General features: G+C 29.7%; 1 protein-coding gene and 1 long non-coding RNA gene across 4 annotated transcripts in view; one reads left to right on the top strand and one right to left on the bottom strand.

Annotated features, from left to right (window-relative positions):
* The window catches only part of LOC142330151 (peroxidase-like), a 310626-nt gene that overhangs the window by 96368 nt on the left and 193852 nt on the right, over positions 1-20406 (bottom strand). For all 3 annotated transcript variants that reach the window (XM_075375255.1, XM_075375254.1, XM_075375253.1), the window contains one exon: positions 15505-15547. The gene's annotated coding sequence lies outside the window, so the exon portion shown is untranslated. The remainder of the gene's footprint in view (positions 1-15504; positions 15548-20406) is intronic.
* The window catches only part of LOC142330152 (uncharacterized), a 345036-nt gene continuing 332734 nt past the window's right edge, over positions 8105-20406 (top strand). Inside the window, exon 1 of the long non-coding RNA XR_012757703.1 lies at positions 8105-8171. This is a non-coding gene — a long non-coding RNA (uncharacterized LOC142330152). The remainder of the gene's footprint in view (positions 8172-20406) is intronic.

Raw genomic sequence — 20406 nt, 5'->3', positions numbered from 1 at the left:
TATTTCATACAAAAAAGTAAAAAAGTGATCTAAAAAAAGTATTTTCGTAAAAAATAAATGTTTTTCGTTTAATGGTTTGTACATATAACTTAATTTTCTTTCATGAGCATATTATTAACTTTTATAGTAATTTTTTATCCATTCATTTGCTTAATAAACCGATTATTTAAGGTACCCATTTATCTTACTATTTTAATCCGTATAGGCTAATATTTACAGTTAAATAATCCCAACCAGTCAAGGTCGTTATTAATACTGAATAATTACCTAAGTTGAGGTAAATAGTATTAATAACAAGTTAAGGTTATTAATATTAGGTTTAACCTCTTTCACGGTGAATAAATATAACTTGAGTAAATAAGACGCGACAGTAAATTAAATATTCATAATAACACTAGTAATAAATGCGATAATAAGAAAAAAATAAAACGCACAACTGGGTCAGTTATATTATTTTTATGCAGTAATCTCAAGTAGTAATAAGCCTATATATATATAATACTAGTAGGTTTTTTAATACCGTTCACAATGACGAGGTCAAATGGTTTTCGCGCATAAACTGTTTTTTTTTGTTTTCGATTTGTTATTAATGAAATTCACTTTCATTCATTCTTATTCTTTTTAAACTGATAAAGTATATCGATAATATTATTTTTCGATATATATATTTATATCGATTCAACAATAAATTATTTTTAGCGGTCTGTAAGCCAGAATTTATACTTATTAAACCTTTTTAAGCCATTGGTAATTTGCCAATTGCATATAGTATTGTGTGATTGTATGTAATCTTAAGTTAGTAAGTTATCTGATACATTTAAATAAATAACGTATTTTATTGTTTAAGATACAGGCTAACATATGTATCCTATATATACATAAAAGATTTATAATACATAAACGTATAACTATTTATAATATGGATTATGTCAGGATCTGGTATTAATTATTAAAAATAAACTTATTTCACTTTGAACCGTATTTATATATATATATATATATATATATATATATATAACACACACAAACATACTTATATGCACAAATAAATAGTTATACTGATTTTTAAATATACACATTTATTTTACAACCTTGGTTTTATACTTCTTTCTTCATGCCTGTCTATTTTAAAACAACGGTTGTCAAATTTTGGCAGTTAGCCTATGTGACAATCAGTTATATTTATTATTTTCGTAAACATCTGTAAAAACCCAATTGTTTTTAAACCTGTTCTTTGAGAATAAATTCTTTCTTTGTTATTTATCTCACTACTATATAAAGAGACGTCTTTTTCGTTTTTCCTATTAACCGCGAAAACTACAGAACCAATCAATACAAAATTTTATCTAGCTTTCTTATGACTCCCGAAATGTTTAACGCAATTCAAATTTTACCAATTAAGACTATTTCCGACACCCTCATTATTTTGCAGCCAGAATCGCATTGATTTTCAGAGTACATACGAGTACATTAACGAGTAGAACCTACACACAAGCATCAAGTTAGAAATCATTCTCATCATTCTGATTCACTCCATAAACGCGAATAAAAAAAAAAACAAATACAAAGTCAACATAACCTCAAATCGAAGTTATTTTGTCGATCTCAAATTAAGCGTAATTCAATCAATCTTTATAAAATTTTTATCAAGCAAAACTTCAGATATACTTATTACTACAGCATATGTAAATTTGAATGAAATTGATCACACAGTTTTGGAGTTTTCGTACCACAACATTTTATACGTTACTGGTATTTTTGTACTCTTCATATCTCAAAACGCAAAGAAAATTTATTTTTATTCCCTAATCCCATCCATGAGACCGAAAAAAATTACTGAAATTGAGGTTTTGTTGTCTGCTATTAATCTTAAATTGAGCATAACTCAAGAAAGACACAACCAATCTTCATCAAATTTTTACATGCAAAATTTCAGATACACGACTACAGCATACTACCTAAATTTCAATGGAATTGATCAAGTAATTTTGGAAATTTTTGAGCCTCAAATTTTATACATACATATAAAGGAAATTACATTACAAGTGAATGATATTTTCGTACTCCTCATATCTTAAAACGTAAAGAAAATACATTTTCACCCCCACCGTCATTCCACCGTGCGACCGAAAATAATACAGTATTTTTTTCCAAAAGTAGATAAAAATGTATAAGTAGATAACCTAGAACTTCTTTTGGTATGTTTAATGTCATTGTCTTTATCGATAGATATTATCTATGTCGATCGTTGCGTACGTATGTCAATATCGACATCTTCAGTAAGCTATTATATGATTTACTAAATTTTATGCCGTTGTCTGTAAAAAAGAAATTTAGGATTTTCTTTTTCTTTTTTAAGAAATTTAGTAAAAAAGAAATTTTTTATTGCAATATACGTAAAAATAAATTAGTTTGATAGTAAATACCAGGAATCTCGACATGTTTGGCAAGTTTGCTTTTCCATAAATTGACCATCGGCATCCTAATATCCTCTTCCAGCAAGATGGGACTCCCTTGCACTGACTCCTTGAGGTAAGGAAAAGGTTGAATAATACAGTCTACGGTAGTTGGATTGGAAGAGTTGGGTTAATTCCCTGGCCATCCAGATGGACTTCTTCTTCCGAAGTTATCTCAAAGACAGGGTGTATAAAACAAAGTAACAAACATACAGGAACTGCGTGAGAGCGTTCAGAATGCCATTTTAACCATCACATCAGAAATGCTTCAACAAATATGGAAAGAAATCGCTTATCGGCTGGATATTCTTCGTGTGATTGGTGGAAGTAATGTGGTGTAATGTAATTTTTTTCTTACTACTTGATAAGAAATATTTTATTTTAATTTTTGTCTCATGTCAAATATGTGTAATATTTTGGGAGATATAGTTAAATAAAAATAGGGCATTTCAAATGGGACACCCTTATTTATTAAGCAGTTAACAGGATTAAATTTTAAATTGTTGAAAATAGGTAAAAAAAGTATTTTTCTTTAATTTTTTATTTAAAAAAATGTCAATGAAATTTCGTAAGTTAATTAAACTAAAAAGAAAGAAGATTTTTATCGTTACTAAAATCAGGAAAGATTAAGCTTAATTATTATTTTATTATTATATTAAAACTGTCTGATAGATTTATTAATATTTGTTGATTTATCATCTTTTTATATATATATATATATATATTTTTTTTAAATTCTACATTCTATCAAAATATAAAAATAAAAATAAGAAAATTTACGAATTAACGAGAATATTATCTGTTAACAAATTTTGTTTTGTGGTATTTTGTTTATTAGTATGTATTATTAAGCTAAAACAGAAGAAGAAATTGTCGAAAATTTGTTGATGTGTTTGTGTAGCGACAGATAAAAAAAGTTATGGAGAAGGATTGAAAGGATTAAGAATGAGAAGATTCTGAGGAGGAATGAAAGGAAATAAAGGACCGAGAAAAATAGTTCGATGGAGTAGATGAAAATGAAGAGAAATTGCTTGCTTAAGGCAGTGCAAAGAGAACAGTCAGCTACAGGAGAGCAAAAGATTGAAGGAAATAGGGAATGGCTAATAAGTTTAAGAAGAAATAAATTGTGGTGAGTGATAAAATAAAGAGAGAAGCTCAACAAGATAAGCCGTGGAGAACGGAACGGAACGCAAGAATGGCGGGAGTTTCAATATTTCTCCCTAGAGATCGCAGAGCCTGGACAATGCCCTTGCTGCTGTATCTTTCTATTATCGGGCGGATTTCATCGGTTATTTAGTGGCGGTTATAAATTTTAAGTTTTGTTTGTGGACGGATTTGGTAATTTGCGTTCTTATCCGTATGGACCACGGTGTAATTTATTTACTGGTTCTGGCTGTGATAGACTAAGCTTTTGAGCCTAGTAATCCCGGCCTGATTCCCCTTCAATCCATCCGCTAAAGTACCTTCGGTACCAGCACCTATGGGCTAGCAGGAGTGCGCCTATCGGAGCTCTAGTTATTTGGAGGGAGAAATGCGCCCCGTTTTCCGGAGGGAGTCTCATATGCTGACTAAATGAAATTGTATTCTCTTCGTGGGACGGTGTGGAGTGTTGTCTAGCTTTTTACAGTTTTAACAAAATCTAATTGCGAAAACGATCACTGTCGCGGCCGGAATTTTCGTGCGGTTTCCATTTATAGGTTGCGCGATATAGAGGCTCCTAAGCCTGGTCTGTCATTTTTTGACTCTCGTACCGCCTTCTTCACGGTGGTTCGTTTAATACGGCATGAGGCCGTTTCTTATACGCTGTGGAGTACGATCCTCTCGGCAGATGTCCCGGAGATGGCCGTGTTCGGACACGGCCGCTCTCCCGAACAGTCTGCGTGCCTGCGCCACTCCCGCTTCGGATACGGTGTGTACCCCCGCATCGTAGCGAAGAGTGACGTTTCTGACGAACCACGGTGCTCCAAATATCGTCCGCAACGCTATGTTTTGGACGGCTTCTAATCTTTTGAAGCGTGGAGTTCAACAAAGCTCCCCATGCCGGGTAAGCATATGTTAGAATTGGCAGGACGTATAGCCGAAAAATGAGCAATTTGGTCGCCAGTGGATGTGGGCTGGCACTGTTCAGTACTGGGCATAGTGAGGCCCTGACGGCCTTTGCCCTTTGGGTCTCATATTTAACATGTTCTCCTAAGGTAAGCCGTTTGTCCAGGACTACTCCCAGGTACTTGACTGTTTTCCCAAAGGGGATTTTCTCTCCTGAGATTTCCAGCTGCCTATCTGAAGCACGTGTCTTGTATGTGAACATCACTGCCACCGATTTTTCACCGTTGACCTTGATTCTCCACATATCAAGCCACGGCTCTAATAGATCCAGTTGCCGTTGGAGTCTCTCGATCGCGTATTCTACACTTCCGGATTCGTAATAATATGCCGTATCGTCTGCGTATAGAACTGTTTTGACTCCTTCCAACAGCGGCATATCATTGACGTGGGCCGTGTACAAGAACGGCGAAAGCACTGCTCCTTGCGGGACTCCAGCGGCTACGTCTCTGGTGGAGGAGATTGTTCCCCCTACGCGTACAACAAATTGTCGGTCTAGTAAATAAGACCGTACAGTCGTGGAGAGGCAGCAGTGTCGTTGAATCTATTAGGAACGAGTTCGCCTTGGTAATAATTATTATTCTGGTATTAATTAGAAAAAAAAAAAAATGTTAGTATATTTTAAAATTAGGTTTTTTAAAAACTAATTTCGAAAATGTACCTCTTATGTAACTTTGATTTTTTTATATTTACTATTCATCATATGAACCGATTCCAAGTATTGTAGAAAATATTATTTTATTTTGGAGTGGCATTTTTTCGAAGTAACTCAACTAGTTATTTCTTAGGTGAATAAAAGTGTTGTATACGGAGAAATTTTTCCGTTTTGTGTCGGTGGCAATTGGACGAATCAACGGACCAGTGAAACAATTTTGAATTTTAACTAACCTTTTTGCACATTCAACACTTTTTTCACATTTTTTTGTTAAATTTGTTTCATACATACCCTGGGGTAATTACTTATGAGTAATTACCCCAGTACCCTGGGGCAATACCACAATTATGAGGATTTGTGTTGATGGCTTCTTATTAATGGTACACAACAGTCGTCTTTCCTTAGCGTATTTATGCTACTATATAAAGAAGAAGGAGAGGGGTTTTGTTTGTTCGGAATAAACAATAAACTACTCGATCAATCGCATTCAAATTTTTATCCATGTTTCTTGGCATAATTGAGAAGATTTTTAGATACATTTCATCTCGAAAAATCTCTAAAAAGAACATATATGTATATATACGTAGTAGTGAAAATTTCCTGGTTGAAGCACAAACTTTAATGAATTGAATTAATGCACTTTGAATTGTGAGTCTCTATTACTGCCTGAACTGCATTTGAAGAGAATGATTTGAATCAATCGAATGAATATTAAAAAAATAGTAGTATTAACTTTAACGTTAAATAAAGTAATATTAAATTAAAAAAATGTCTGTTTAACAATGATGGGTTTCCGGTGGGGACTGCGTGTGAGGCTAGCGAGCACCTCGTGGGAAGCGAGACCAACAATCATCACCATCAATTGATAACAAACAGGGTAACCCTGGGACGCTGTTTTGGGAGATGCGAGAACCGACTGACGGATTGCTTTCAAATCTGCAGGATAATACCAATCGTATTATCCCAGGGGAGGTTTTAAGCCGTAGACCGAAGCTTTTGAAGTTAATAAATTAAAAATATTCATTATTTCGACAGGATGAAGTTGTGAATTAAAGATTTTTATTAAAAAAAAATAATAATCCTTTTACTTCATAATTTTATTTTGCCACCATAAAAAAGAAATAAGTTATGAATTTTTTGTCGTTAAAGGTATTTGTATTTCAGTTGCCATAATTACTACTATTCCGTCTTTTGTTATTTAGTTTCTTTTATTAGGTTTCTATAGACTGAATACTTGAATTGATATTTACCAGTATTATTCTTTCAACTACGAGGATAACGAACAGTGCACGGGTCTAGGGGGTGGAACCATTTGGGTAGACGGAAATGGTGTCCGAAGTAAGCTCTACGGGTATCCAGGCGACCGGTTCCCTCGGCAACATGGGAATAACTAGCGAAGCAAGCTCTACGGCCCTGGAGTAGGCCCCGTGGGCGTCCCTGAGTTGGCTCCGGGATTCGCCTGGACCACGAGTGTCCAGCCTCGGCGGACTTGACGTGCCGGCTTTTTGTTTTTCTAAATCGGGCAGGTGGAGTTTTTTTTTTATTGGATTGGCGTATGTCTATTTATATCCTAAATAAAAATAAACTAAAAAAAAAAGATGTAAAAAGCAAAGAAAATTCTTGTTCATTTCTTCTATAAATTCAGATTTTTTATTGTGTATCCTAAGTTACTGATTAATTATACGCAGATAATTGTTGTTTTTAATTTGGCGCTGATCTAAAAGAACTCGAAAACCTGATTTTTTAAAAATAGATTTTTATTTTGTATTTAGTTTATTGTTTATGAAAAGAAAAAATTTATTAATGTAGGTAAAAAAATTAACTACTACAAAAAAAACAAACTAAAATTTAACAAATTAAATAATAAACTCATTTTGTATCACTTTTTTAATCTGAAATAAACTATAACCTTAAGCTCTCATTTTTTTTTGAGATTCGATTTTTGTTTACATGAATAGTATACCGCATTTAAAAAGTAAATTGTTTAAAACGCTAAATAAGCTTTTTGCTGAATAAGAATAATGCTATAGTTGAAGGCTTTACGTCATATTACATTTATTTGAAGAAATATTAATTAAATAAAAAAGAAAAATTAAAACTTTTACTGGATTAAAAAAATTAAAATAAAAAATCCGGTAAATAGTACATCATCAGAAATAACCGTATCTAAAAACGTTTGAATAATTTTAAATAGAAATATGTTTTAAAGGTTGGAGCTTACAAAATAAATAATTGAGATATTAATCCTTGATAGTTAAATCGGTATAAATTTTTACTTCAAGATATTAAATAGTAATTTACGATTTTAACCTAATTAGGGTTGTATAACAACGTATTTAATAATTAATTTATTAACGACTGTTTAAAATTTGACACAGTTTTGTATTGGATTTATGAGATGTAAAATTGAATATGTAGCAAGGTTTTATAAATATATGTACAATTGTTGTAATTATTATTATTATTATTATTATAAATTATTATAATCACTATTATTATAAATTTTAAAATTCAGAATTGCATTATTAATTTAAGTATTTTAAAGTAATAAATAATTTATTTATTAGAAAAAAAAATTTTTTTTGCAACGTTTCTTATGTAAATAATATTACCTCATATAAAATACACGTAATTTTAATGAAAAATGAAATTCTGAATGGTAAATGGATACATGAACATAAAAGTTACATAAAAATAAATGAAGATAAAATAACATAAATAAGTAATGTTCTTAATAACCTTTGATGAAATGAAAATATGAAAAAAATGTTGATGCCTGTAATTGCCGGCAGATGGCAGCAGATTAGATAGAATCGGATGCCCCATGCGTCTGATTTTTGATCTATCATACGCCGGCCGGTGAATATCGTATTAATTTATAAAGTTCGATGTATGTTTGTGTGCGTCTTTGTGTAAGTAGTTGTTCAGCTCTGGTTGTGTTTGGTTTTCTACGTGTAGTAAGTATATTCATGTAAGGTTTTTTATTTTTAATTCAACATATTGTTATAATAAATTGTGTTGTTTTACTTATGGTTAGATATTATAACCTTGTTTTCGTAGAGTTCGTTTACATTTGAACAAACTTCCTGCCGGTTTCTTTACAGTATATAAGAGGTTAATGATACTGCAAAATTCTTGTTTCTACAATAGAGTATTCTTGTAATATAGTAGTATATTTGTGATATGAAATCACGTTTATTTTATGTTTATTCGTTCAAGAGGTTAGTTATCTGTATGAAATAATTGTGTATATGTTAACTGTTCATACTGTTCCTTTTCCTTTGTTAGAAACAGAACAGTTTTAAATATCTAAGATGATTAGATATTAATGAAATGTATTCGTTTATTTTTACCTAATTATGAATTTCAATTTGTTATATTGAGTTTTTATTTGTTATATCATGTCTCTACTGTTTTATTTGCTGACATGGATTTATTATATATAAAGACGATAATGCCAGTAGAAGAAACAACATATTACAAAATGACCTCCGCAGTGTCCATTACTCTCATGTGTATAACAGTAATCAACAGTGCGTTGTGTTATAATAAATAATACTGATAAATAACAATTATAGTATTCAGGCTTTATAGAAACGTGAAAAAAATTAAATATTAAATAACAAAAGACGGAATAATAGTAAGTATGGTTGTTACACATTTAAAAAAATGAAAAATATATAAAATTTTATTTCCTTAATAACTTCTGATATTTTTCATACATTTTTTAAAATTGTTATTATTGAATATTATTTATCTTACATTTTTTTTACAATCAGAGATTAATAATCATTAATAAATCAATTTAAATTAAAAAAAAAAAGTTAAAGGGAAATGAAGTCGGATTCAAACCGAGTGCCTTACTCTTGTAAGATCCAAATATTTCATTAATAAAAATTTTATGTAGCTATAACTCTGGGACCAATGAAACTAAGTACCACTTATGATATATCCTTAAAAGTTATTACTGCAGTTAAGAAAAAGTTTAAAATCTAAATTTCTTGAATTTTGGGCTTTTTTGGACACTTTTGGTCCAGTCGATTGCAATGAAAAGGGGAGTGCACAACTACATGTTACAACAGTCCTGAATCCAACATTTCAACATCCTACATACAAGTAATCGTGTTTGAGTTATACGAGATACATACGTACGTACATACATAGGTACGTACAGACGTCACGCCGAAACTAGTCAAAATGGATTCAGGGATTGTCAAAATTGATATTTCCGTTGAAATCTGAAAACCAAAATTTTTTGCGTTCACAATACTTCCTTTACTTTGTACAAATATATATATATATATATATATATATATATATATATATATATATAGTACATATCACGGCTTTGACCTGATCTTTTTAACTCCGTCGGACCCTTTTTCTTTTTTTGAAAAACATAATTGTCTTTAGCGTTGTTGAAATATTACACCAAATCTGGCCGAGTTACTGAAGTTAATATTTATTACAGGAAATACATTTTAAATCCCAAAAAACAAATAGGTTGAATTGGCTCCGAACTGAAAATAATATGAATTTTTTAACATTCGTGTTTAAAATATGGAAAGCCAATTGTATCTAGTATTATAATGTAGACGACATGGAAAACTTTTAAAAAATTGAGTCCATTGAATCTCTACATAAGAATTTTGAACAATTTTTTGATTTTTTTATAATTTCTGATACTTTTTTTACAGTCTGATTATTTCAGATTTTATTTATTTCTGATTATTATATCCGTAATTTTCATAATTTTTCTTTTTGAAGTGGTAAAAATATTGTATATGGTAGCTATTGAACAAGGGTATCTAATCGTATCTAATGGTATCTAATCGGATCCATAATTTTTAAATAAAATTAATAACTAAAAAAAAATCAGAATTTTTAAATAAAATTCTGATTTTTTTTTTAGTAGTAATTATTCTCTGAGTCTACGGTACAATTTTGACGATGGAAACGTCACCTGATCAAGGAGGTTCAACCGAGATTCAAAATGTTTTACTAAGAATTTTGTTTTTTACTTCCTTGTACAAAGTAAAAGAAGTATTGTGATCGCGAAAAATTTCGGTTTCCAAATTTCACCGGAAATATTCATTTTGACCATCCCCGAATCCATTTTGACTAGTTTCGGCGTGACGTCTGTACGTACGTTTGTATGTATGTGTTTAGATTAACTCAAAAACTATTAGCCGTACGATGTTGAAATTTTTGATTCAGGCCTGTTGTAACATCTAGTTGTGCTCCTCACCTTTTAATTGCAATCTACTGGGCCAAAAGTGTCCAAGAAAGCCCAAACCAAAAACTTTGGATTTTGAACTTTTTCTTAACTGCAGTAATAAGTCTTCATTGAGAACTTTTCAACGATATATCATAAGTGGTACTTACTTTCACTGGTTCCAGAGTTATAACCAAATAGAATTTTAATTAATGAAATATTTGGTTCTGAAAAGGGGAAGGCACATCGATTCGAACTAGACATCTCCTTTTATTTTTTAACTTAAATATATTGATTTATTAATAAATATTAACCTCTGATTGTAAACATTTGTTTACAATAAATAATAATTCAATAATAACAATGACAAAAAAAAAACAATGAAAAAATCAAAAATTATTACGGAAATAAAATTTTATGTATTTTTCATTTAAAAAAAAAATATGTATATGTAATTTAATAGGCGTACAAGGAGTTCATGTGGATCCACATCACATTTTTTTTTGTTGTACTTTTAATGCTGTTTATTATTAAGGTAAAAAATTTCATTTGATACAAGGGGTCATCAAATCGATTAAAATTTTTTACTGATCATTTTGATCTTTTCCGGAATTTTGCTCTAAGTATTGCGTAATTAAATTATTAATATTTATAAAGTCTGTTGCGTATTTGATATAAAAAAAATTGTCAACCATTTGCGGTTTTTTAACTAGCATTTTTTTTTTTTAGTCGGCATCGAAGTTACGGGTTGAGATTTTTTTTAATTAGCCGTCGACTTCGATAAAAGAAAGTTTAAAGAATTAAGCAAGTATTAATTTTATTTTTTTCTTTAGCTCAGATTTTTTCAAGTTGATTATTTTTTTAAATAGTTTATTTTAAAACTTAAATTTAAAAATTTCGTACACGTTGCTGTTTAGTATTCTAAAACTAGATAAATAACATTTTTAATTTGGGTTACATTTTAAAACTAAGTTTCATTAATACTGTTTGAAAGATTCAGTTATATAAACCTTTAATTTATATTAAAAGAAATCCTGTATATTATTTTTCACGGGTGAAAAGCAATATCTCGGCTTTTCATAAATTTTCATTCCATTTGTCGTTATTTAAATCCACGTGTGTTAATGTTGTTATGCTGTTGGAATAGGTTGATTGTGTTTTGTTATTATTATGTCTGATGAACTGGTAATGTTCGAAGTGTGAAGGACGTTCAAGGTTGAATTATATTACATTATAACGATCTGTTTACTTCTGTTGTTGTCCGACAAATACCGTATCTTAACTTTATTTCCACTCGTAATTTCACTTGTTTAGAAACAATAGGAAAGTCATTCCCAAAACATAAAGCAATAATTTTACAAATATTTGTTATATTTTTAATAATTTTGTTTTATAGAATATTTTTTTTAATTTTTATGTACATATACGAGTATATATATATATATATTTTTTTTAAACGACTTCATTATAAAGAAAACGTTTATAATTCGATCCGATCTATAGTTTTTTGTTTTTTTTTTAAATATAGCCTACGTTATATTCAAGGCTTAACTGCCGTAAATCTTCAGTTGATTGGACCAGTTTGATTTTTTTGTTGTATTTTGTAAAACAAGTTCCTTTGAAACTATGTACATCTTATTCCACTCATTTTTATTTCAACAATTCTTTTTTTAACGGAAAATTATGTAGTTTATTGATATGATTTGAAGATATTTAAAAAAAGTTTATTTATTTATTTTTTCGTAGTTACTGTTTAGTTTTGGTTTGCTTTTCCTTAACGATTTATATATAGCCTTATATATTCCTACGTTCGAGAGAGTCTTAGTTCACATCCCGTTGTTTTTTTTAGTTTATTTTTCCGTTTGTTTTACAAATTGTTTTGAAATTGTTTTTTTCCAAATGAACAACTTTTTTTTAGGTTAATCAATATTTTTAATAAGAATTAAACTCAACGCAAAATTAATCTATAAAAATTACGTTCTTTTAATTTTTACTTTCAGAAGCTAACGCCTTTAATTATTATTGTGAAATATATTATTAATACTTTAATACTTTGTTATTTATTTGGTTCCTCTTTAAAAAGTATAAATTTGAAGAATTGAAAAATTGTATGTGTGCGAGTGCGCGCGCGCGCGCGCGAGTGTGAGTGCTTTTAAGGCGGTTTTTAAAAAAAAGAAAAAATAATTTTTTCAATATGTTATTCAATATATTAATATGTTATTCAATATTTAAATATGTTATTAATAAATTTCAATATGTATTAATCAGTTGTGATTTTCGAAGTCGAAGGTTCTGAGGTTCAAATCCTAGTAAAAGTTAGTTGCTTTTATACGGATTTGAATACTAGACAATACATACCGGTGTACTTTGGTTCTTGGGGTTCATTTAACTCTACTTCTCAGGAATGACCAGCTTGAGTCTGTAGGAGACTATATCTCATTTACGTTTCATACAAAACATCCTCATCTTATTGGTCAGTTGGTGGAGGGAAGGTTGCTTGTTGTTCACTTTTTCTTTATATTTTTTTATTTTTCCTGCTTTGCCTCCGGTAATTACCGTTCAGATAATACTTCAGAGTATGATATGTATGAGTGTAAATGAAGTGTAGTCTTGTACAGTCTCAGTTCGACCGTTCCTGAGATGTGTGGTTAATTGAAACCCAATCACTAAAGAACACCGGTATCCACGATCTAGTATTCAAATCCGTGTAAAAATAACTGACTTACTTGGATTCGAACGCTGGAACTCTCGACTTCCTAATCAGCTGATTTGGGAAGACGCGTTCACCACTAGACCAACCTGGTGCTTATTGTTCACTGGTTGAACAGATTGTAACGTACACATTACGAAAAATAAATATTGTATAAATATCTTTAAATATTATTTTACGTTTATTTTAAACTTACCTTTTGGTTTTCTTAATGTTAAAATTAAGCATAAGAAATGTAAACGTTATATTCATTTTCGGCTTTTGATGTAATCATTTATTTTTAATCTAGATTAACCTATTGGATTTAATAACTCTTTTTGCTTAGATAGGTAAAACCATATGATGATCTTAACTGTCCGATTAAAATTAATAAAAAAATTTAAACGTGGCTCGTTTTAAAATTCATTCTTTTTACTTCCTTGTACTAAGTAAAGGAAGTATTGTGATCACGAAAAATTTCGGTTTTTCATATTTTAACGGAAATATCCATTTTGACCGTCACTAAATCCATATTGACTAGTTTTGATGTGACGTCTGTACGTACGTACGTATGTATCTCCCACAACTCGAAAACGATTAGCGGCAGGATGTTAAAAGTTTGGATTTAGGACTATTGTAACATCTAATTGTGCACCTTTCTTTTTGATTGCAATCGACTAGACCAAAAGTGTCCAAAAAAACCCAAAATCCAAAATAAATTGGATTTTGGACTTATTGTCAACTGCAGTAGTAAGCTCTCCGCGAGATCTTTAAAGAAGTAAAAAACCCTCACTGAAAGATTTTCAACAAAAATATCATAAGTGGTACTTATTTTCATTGGTTCCAGAGTTATAAGCAAATAAAACTTTAATTAATGAAATATTTTGATCTTAAAAGGTACAAGAAAGGCACATCGGTCAAATCCGACTTAATGTTCTTTTTATAAATTTTTTAAAAAATCTAAATATATTGTTTGTTAATAATTATTAACCTCTGATTGTAAAAAAAATTTACAATAAATAATAACTCGGTAATAACAATAAAAAAACAGTATGAAAAAATGTTAGAAGTTATTAATGAAATAAAATTTTAAATATTGAATAAATCTTTAAATTAAAAAAAATATGTAATTTAATAGGCGTACAAGGAAGTGATGTGGTGTACACATCAATATTTTGAGTTTAGACTTGGAGAGTTTGCCTTATGAAAATAATTTAGTCAATTTACATTCTTAACAAAAAAAAAAAAATATCAATTTTTTTATCTGTTTGTTTCACATACGTATACATATAATTTGTCGCTAAAGCAATCTAACACATGCACTTTTTGACATAAAGATTTTCCCTTTGAAAAAATTATTTTATTTTATTTTTACAGTTGTTTCAGATGGAATTACAACAGTTTAAAAATAGATTTTTATTTTATGTTCAAATAATTAGTGATATATATGAAATTGATAGCAGTAAATTGTCTTCAATTCTATATTGACCGTTTTGTAACCGATTCGTATCATTATCGATGAAAATATTTATAATTTTGTCCGTTTGGTGAAGGATTTATTACCAAACTTTACAACATAAAGAAAGGCATTATTCTTCACAATCTTCTTTGTACATTTAAAGGAGTTAACTCATATGAGTGTCCTTGTCGCTTATAAAACATAAATCATGGAATAATTTTTATTAAACAGGTATCAAAAGACTTAACGTTTTCTCGTTGTAGAAATTGACTATGTGGTAACACAGAAAAATGTAATTTAACTGACGATAATTCGTATATTTCAGAATATAAAAAGAAATGACTTGGATGTTTTAGAAATATTTTTTTGATAAATTTGTACGAGGTACAACCAATTAGTAAAGAAGGATTATATATGAATATATACAATGTTTCTTATCATGTTATTATATAATGAATATAATAATATATTATATATCATTATATATATAATGAATATATATAATGTTATTATATATATGTATATATGTGCATATATACACATGTATGTGTGTGTAAAAAAGAAAAATTATGATAAAGATATATTATGATTTGGTTTTTATGAGGCTTCTCTGTAATTTAAAAAACTTTTTTAAAACAAAATAATTTTTTGTGTTTTATTATATATACATTTTACTTTTTTGTGCAATCAAATTAAAAAAAAAACCCAGTATCGTTGATCTATTATTAAGCTGCTTTTCAGTCTGGAATTTTTAAAATATTCGTTTTTTTGTTTTGTCGATAAATTATATGTTTTTTAAAAAAATAACTTTTTTCTATTGAGAAAACCTTACATATTTTTTATTTTTTTATTTGTAGTTATCAAAATCTTTGATGTACAATACACGATAATATAACTAAAATATAAAATAATGAAATTTGTACTTACATTTATCTGTTCTCTATGATTGCTGTTTTATTGACCTGGAGACCTGAAAAAAAGAATTACGTACTTTTAAAATAGTTCAGATCCTCAGTTCAGGTTTAGCATTTTTCATACACTACAAAATTCATCATGAAACTGTTATTGGCCGTTAAACAACGCTGGTGTTTCTAAAGAAATATTACAAAAATTTAAAAAATTTTTTAAAAACTTGCTTTACACTTTTTAGTCATACTTTAATCAAATTGTTATCATACATTACATGAGTTTAATTAGCAGATTAATTTGGATTTCAAAAGATAACTTATCATACATTGAAATTTCTAATATATTTATAAAATATCAAATTTCAATCAATCATTTACTGTACAAAGTAACGAAATAGTAAAATTTTTGCATAGTGAAGTTTTTATTTCATTTACTTAATTAAGGAGTCGTGTCTCAACATGCTGCCCCCCCAAAATCATCTGTATATATATGAGTGATGAAATGTTGTCAAATTCGAAACCACAAAAACTTCCATACCAAATTTGTGTCATTTTTTATGTCAAACGGCTGTCGGATTTGTCATCTGCGACCCCAAAAACCTTGCATAGCCGTTTTGCAGATTTTTCACACTCGCCCCCTTAATTTACAAAAAGTAATGGTGGAATATTGTATACGTACCCGACCTTATTGTACATGTATCCGACCTTAGTAATTGTGCAAAATTTCATCAATCGGTAATGTCAGGAAGTATATTAAATTAAGGATGCAAAATTTGAGGACAAACATGAAAAAAAAAGACATTGTGAGTTAAAGAAAAGCAAGTAATAAAGTATGATGATTTTTTTAATGTAATGATTATTATGTTTTTTAACGTGTTTTTTATAAAAATGTTTGTATGTAATTCTAGCAGTTCAAAATTGGGAATGGAAATACTTAAGTAATTATTTTTGCTTTATGTACTAAAGCTTTATGTAACTTATTATTTTATATTTTTTTATATATATAAAATTTCTGAGATATATTTCCGATAAATAGTTGATTTTCTTTGTTTCGTAGAATATAATTTTTATTTTGATTTCAAATAAAAATATTTGGTTACAAAATTTAGTAGGTACTACACATATACGGAAAAATTTACTTGGAAAAACGTCATTTGGATGGGCTTGTTTGTGAAAAATATCTTTCGTGGTAAACCTGTTATAATTTTTTTTTTGCGTAACCTATAATATTTTTTTATGTAGGCTTTAAAGAATTAAGTACTTATTGTATTTTTACGTTTTAATCAACTTTATAAAACGTATAGAAATCGATCCGGATGTAGTAAACTTTTAATTCATGTACAAGTCTTACTCTTTATCATACGGTCAGATTTTTATTTATCTATTTCTATTTTGTCTTTGTGGACAAAAGAGAGGAACAGTTTGACTTCAGGAAAGATTATAAAACTAGATATGCCATCAGGCTACTAAGGGTGGTTGGAGATAGATATTTAGAAACAGGAAGAGGGACGAGTATAATGAGAATAATGAGACAGTCTATTGCAACGTCATGCGATTTGTTTACAACAGGATACCTCATAAAATCTACCGGGTTGGTCTAGTGGTGAACGCGTCTTCGCAAATCAGCTGATTTTGAAGTCGAGAGTTCCAACGTTCAAATCCTAGTAAAGGTAGTTACTTTTATACGGATTTGAATACTAGATCGTGGATACCGGTGTGCTTTGGTGGTTGGATTTCAATTAACCACACATCTCAGAGATGGTCGACCTGAGACTGTACAAGATTATTTTACTTACACTCATACATATCCGCATTCATCCTCTGAAGTAATAGCTGAACGGTAATTACCGGAGGCTAAACAGGAAAAAGAAAAAAAATCCCTTCAAAAATGGTTTATCCTATAGTTAAAAGTTCAATATTATGAGTTGTATTTTTATTCATACTTATCAAAAAATTAATGGATTTAAATCAATTATTTTTTTTTGTGATGGGTTACTATAAAAAGTAAATCTTAAGAAAACGGGAATATAGTTTCTATTTTCATTAAAGCTGAACATTTTATATCTAATTATTTTGTGAAGAAAGAAAAGAGCGTTTTATCTCGCCTAACCATTAATCAGTTTATGTGATGATAAATCTGATTGCCATATCAAATGTATGTAAATGAAACTACGGTAGAAGTATTAAAAAATATCTTTTATAAAACGCAGACATGTTTTTAAAATGACAAAGGCGAATTCAAACCTTTTATATGAGGAAATTGTATTAAAATAAAGCCAAAAAGAGAAGTCCTTTTTTGGTAGAACGGAAGATCTAATTTCTAAATTATATTTCAAAGCAAACGCATCTAAAATCTTAAACGCTACAATTTTCACATATTTTCCGGATACTAATTTCATACTTATAAATCTTCCAAAAATTTCATGTCATTTAGAATAGAAGATTGTATGATAAAGTATTATTTCTTTAAAGGTTTTTATATATATATATATATATAAAGCTAACACATACAAATCTTTTACATGTACATACACGCGCGCGCGCACACACACACACACAAAACAGAGGTACCTTTTATAATATTACATTTTAACCTCTTGTCGATTGTTAACAATTTTGTAGATCAGTAAAGCATGACGTAGCGTGCTGATAACTGTATAATTTTTTATTTTATGCTTTAATATCGTGTAATAGGCTGTGTGATAATATTGTACTACGGGTTACGTTTGTATATGTATTAGAATTTCCCACGGTTTTTTTAACGTAGAAAAATCAGTTACACACTTTACGTAGTAGGACTAATTTAAAATTTTGTTATAATATATATTTTTGACGGCATGTACGTCACGTTTGCGTGTGTCTAAATGTAGTTTAGAAAATTTTTCCTAGCACTTAAATAGCATAATTAGGTTGAATTTAGCAGAAATAATTACTTCTACGATTTTTTGTACTTAAAAAAACCTTTCTTTTTTTGCATATCACTATATTTTCTACAATTATCGAAAAAGAAATTACATTTAATTTTGCATGTATACGAATTTATCGTTTTTTCTTAAAATGTTGTATATAACATGGTATTAATTTTATTAGAATTATTTTTTTACATTTTTTTGTTGTGTCAGTTGAGTGCTTTAAAGCACTGATCAAATCAGCCTTTGATAAAGGCTGTGTATAGGAATATACAAAAAAAAAATCATATCAATAATAGTTATAATAAATCTTATTAACTTAAGTGTGCTCACATGCTGGGACAATGAGGAAAACTATTTCATATTTAAGGAGAAATTAATTCGGAAAATTCGTTAAAATAAATTGATTTGTTGAAAAATACATTTTTTTAAAAAGAATTGGAATGAAAGTCATTTTAAATGCATAGTTATTTTCGATCTTTATAAATTGTTAATGAGTTTTTTATTTATGGAAATTTTTAGATTCTTGGAATTTTTTTTTCGTTAATGGTAATCCGTAAATAATTAAAAAATGTTTTTGTCGCAATGTTTAATTTACAGTCGGTTCCAATCTACCGGAACCATAAACAAATTTAAGTACAAAAAAATGATACGCGGAGAGGGGTTTCCATTGAAATTTCTCAAAGAAATGTACATGCATACATACGAGGTTTGTCCCAAAAGTAAGTGTACTGGTTTTTTATTTAATTATCTATTAGACTTACCTGAAATTACAAGTTATTCCCTCGGGAAGTTACACAACAGTTCCATCGTTTCTTCCACTGTTCATAGCAGTACCGGATGTGATTTTCCTTAAGTCTGTGTAGCTTATCGGTTACGATTTTTTTTTATGTTTTCCGTCGTTCCGAAATGATGACTCTTCAACTTCAATTTCAATTTAGGGAAGCGGTAGAAATCGCACGGAGCTAGATCTGGGCTCTAGGGTGTGGAAGTAAGGGAATGTTTTTCTTCGCCAGAAATTCTCGAATTGAAAGCGAAGTTTGAGCTGGTGCGTTATCGTGGTGCAGCGCCGAATCATGTGGAATGTCCGTCAGACATGCTGGACCCGTTTACGGAGATTTCCAAGACATCTTTGTAAAAGGTACTATTAACTGTCTGTCTTGGAGGTAAAAATTCTTTGTGCCCAATGCACAGCGCGCACCACTTCCACATTTTCATCGTTTATTGACGAGATTGGTCTTCCAGAACGAGGGTCATCTTCAGCATTTTCTCGGTCCTCTCTGAGAGCTTTGCGCCATTAAAAACCGAGTTCTCGATAGAGTGGGATCTCCATAAGCTTTGGTTAAAGAATCAAGCTGTTTCTGTGGCAGACCTGTTCAGTTTTACACAAAATTTGATAGCGTGACGTTGTTCAATATTTTCCTCCATCGCAAACGTAGCGAGGTTATAAAACACGAACAGCAGTAGAGCGCGACTGACAACCGATCCAGTTGAAATAAATGTGTACGTGCAGCCAAGGTCACTTTGCGCTGTTATACATCGAGGACGTTTTACATTACCTGTTCGTCCGTAGGTAAATCAGTACCCTTATTTTTGGGACAAACCTCGTATCTTATACAGTATACATAAATATGTAATAAATAAATACTAATAAGTATGTGCAAAAATTAATCCAAGAAACATTGAGAAAGTTCAGAACATAAAAAAACAATTTTTTTTTTACAAAAAAAAATTGCTTTTGCTAGTACTGGTTTTTGGCAGGAGGTCGCAACTTTCAATGGTTATATTCAGTGGTCCTGAAACAGATTCGGACCTACAGAATCCAACTATGAGGCACGACAAGCGACAGTAACATCGAAATCATACAGCGATTCCAGAATAAAATATCGAGATATACAACATGGCTTTTATTAAATATTTTTTTTTGTACATGAAAGAGTTTTCATTTTTCATAACGTAAGCGAATAACTTACGTTGTGATGTTTCTTAAAATATAAATATTGGAAAGACCT

Source organism: Lycorma delicatula, chromosome 9, assembly GCF_047948215.1.
Source record: "Lycorma delicatula isolate Av1 chromosome 9, ASM4794821v1, whole genome shotgun sequence".
Lineage (NCBI taxonomy): Eukaryota > Metazoa > Arthropoda > Insecta > Hemiptera > Fulgoridae > Lycorma > Lycorma delicatula.
The sequence above is the reverse complement of the archived record's forward strand: the minus strand, read 5'-3'. Positions and strand labels throughout refer to the sequence as shown.